We start from the raw sequence: 2,680 nt of genomic DNA, 5'->3' as shown, positions 1-2,680 counted from the left end.
ATGGCCCCACAAAACCCACAACAGACATTGCTCACGATTGTGGGCACTAATTAGGGAAGTAGACAGGTTATCAAAGTCAGGATCCGAAAACACTAAAGATCACAATCCTTTTATCTACAGAAGTGTCTCTTCTCAACCACGTTGTTGTTGTTGTTGTTGTTGTTGTTAGGTGCCCTGGAGTGGGTTCCAACGTATAGCAACCCTGTGCACAACAGAAGGAAACGCTGCCTGGTCCCGCACCATCCTCACCACTGTTCTTATGTCGGAGCCCATTGTGGCGGCCACTGTGTCCGTCCATCTTGTTGAGGGCCCTCCTCTTTGTCACTCCGCGACTTTACCAAGCTTTATGTTTTCCTCCAGAGACTGGTAACTGCTGACAACATGTCCAAGGTGCATAAGACAAAGTTTTGCCACCCTTGCCTCATAGAGCATTCTGGTTGCCCTTCTTCTGAGACAAATCTGTTTGTTCTTTTGTCAATCTATGGTATTTTCAATATTCTTCACTAACACCATAGTTCAAATACATCGATTTCTCTTTGGTCTTTCTTATTCAATGTCCAATTGGCATATGAGTCGATTAAAAATGTGATGAGACCCTGGAATGAGCGCTGGGCACGGCGCCCGAGCCAGACTGCGGAAACGTTCCTTGCTAAAAAAAAAAAAAAAAATTCCATGGCTAGAGTCAGACACACCTTAATCCTCAAAGTAGTGTCACTGCTTCTCAACGCAAAAGAGGTCTTGTGCAGCAGATTTACCCAATACAATTTGTCTTTTGATCTCTTGACTGCTGCTCCCATGAGCATTGATTGTGGACCCAAGCAAAATGAAATCCATGACAACGTCAATCTTTTCACCATTTATCATGATGTTACCTATTGGTCCATGTGGTAGTTATATAATGTGTTGTCAATTTGAAATTTAAGAGTGAAGGTGGAGGTTAGCCTGTCAATCAGGTCACAGCTTGATGACCTCATTTGGAGACATTAAGGAGATAAATAGCTCACTGGAGGCAGGACACACACTCCCTTTCTTTGAGGCATTCTTGCTGACAAGACACATGGAGGTACTCTAGACCCCTGGAGCTGAAGGAGCCATGTGGAGACCCCTGCCAGTGCTGAGATGTTTTCACTGCCACGGGCTCCACAAGAATTTCCATCCACTGGCCTGTGATCTTCCTGCATTCGTGTCATTGCATGTGTTGCGTGAGTCTGAAGAAGAATTTATGGACTAGTAATGAACATATGGGCTAATATTGGACTTATGGATTTGACTTGGACTGAGCTGGATTGTTTTCTCAATATTCAATTGCTCAATATTCAATAAAGCTCTTTCTTATATACATATATGTGACTATGAATTTGTTTCTCTAGTCAACCAGGACCAACACAGTCCAGTTGTGAGGATTTTGGTTTTCTATACATTGAAATACAATCCATACTGAAGACTGTAAACCTTGCTCTTCATCAGCAAGTGCTTCAAGTCCTCCTCACTTTCAACAAGCAAAGTTGTGTCATCTGCGAATCTCAGAGTTGTTAATAAAACTTCCTCCAATCCTGATACTGCACTCTTCTTCATACAATTCACTTTCTCTGATTATTTGCTCAGCATACATGTTGAATAAGCATAGGGAGAAAATACAACCCTGAAGCACACCTTTCCTAATTTTAAACCCATGCAGTATTCCCTGGTTCTGGTCAAACTACCGCCTCTTGTTCCATGTACAAGTTCCACATGAGCAGCATGAAGTGTTCTGGTATTCTTATTCTCCTCCAAATTTCTGTTGTTTTCAGGATCCCCACAGTTAAATGTCTTGGCATATTCAGTAAAGCACAATTAACCATCTTTCTGGTAGTTTCTGCTTTGAGCCAAGATCCATCTGACGTCAACAATGACAGCCCTTGCTCCATGGCCCCTGTGGAATCCAGCCTCAACCTGTGTTGCTCCTGTCAATGTACTGTTTCAACCACGGTTGGATGATCCCAGCCATACCAGCAAGCAAAGCTCTTTCTTATCCTCTGACTCTCTCTGGTCCTCAGCTTCTCAGCCATGTGGCCCATTGGCCCTGCCCTACTCAGACAAATATTTCAAAGCTTCTTTAGTGGTTATAGAAGCCCAAAGACACTGCAGTATGCAGTCAGCTTCCTGCCCAAAGACGCTTGGCTTTACTCAGTTAGTAGGCTGACCCACTGCTCAGCTTCATGGCCTCAGTACTGTGGCCTCTGGTGCCTGGGCTGCTGCGGCCACTTCACACAGAGACCTAGCATCCACTCTGCCCATAGCTTTCCTTTCTTGATAGTCATGGGAGTTTCTCTTCCTGCTTCTGAGGTGGCTCACTTTATACCCAGTGGGATGACAAAACTGACCAATCCCACCCTTATCGTCACCTTATTTGTATGTTGCCACCCAGCCATTTAGCAGAAGTTAGAAAGACTGATTGAAGAGCCATATAAAGTCATTACACTTCAGCACATCCACCTCCCCCAGCACCTATAACTGTTTGGGGCATGTAGGAGGCTCTCAACACATAGCCATTGAATGCACGATTTAAAGAAGCTCTAAAGAATATTCATATTAATTTAAGAATATCTTGTCCCAAGTTCAAGAAAGCAAACTTCCAAAGTACTCGACACTGTTTCAGAAGTGTTCATTGGCTTCTAAATGCAGCCAGCTGTGACCTGCT

The 2,680-nt window shown here is 43.9% G+C and overlaps 1 non-coding gene across 1 annotated transcript; it reads left to right on the top strand.

Annotated features, from left to right (window-relative positions):
- Window positions 1–577: 577 nt before the first annotated feature.
- On the top strand, window positions 578–655 carry LOC115873921. The gene has a single exon (XR_004048691.1). It is a non-coding gene; the product is annotated as a small nucleolar RNA U83B (small nucleolar RNA).
- The last annotated feature ends 2,025 nt before the right edge of the window (window positions 656–2,680 follow it).

Source organism: Echinops telfairi, unplaced genomic scaffold (assembly GCF_000313985.2).
Source record: "Echinops telfairi isolate 266 unplaced genomic scaffold, ASM31398v2 ScPeMD7_7469;HRSCAF=8507_1, whole genome shotgun sequence".
Taxonomy (NCBI): domain Eukaryota; kingdom Metazoa; phylum Chordata; class Mammalia; order Afrosoricida; family Tenrecidae; genus Echinops; species Echinops telfairi.
Note: the sequence above shows the minus strand (reverse complement) of the source record. Positions and strands in the feature narration are given on the sequence as shown.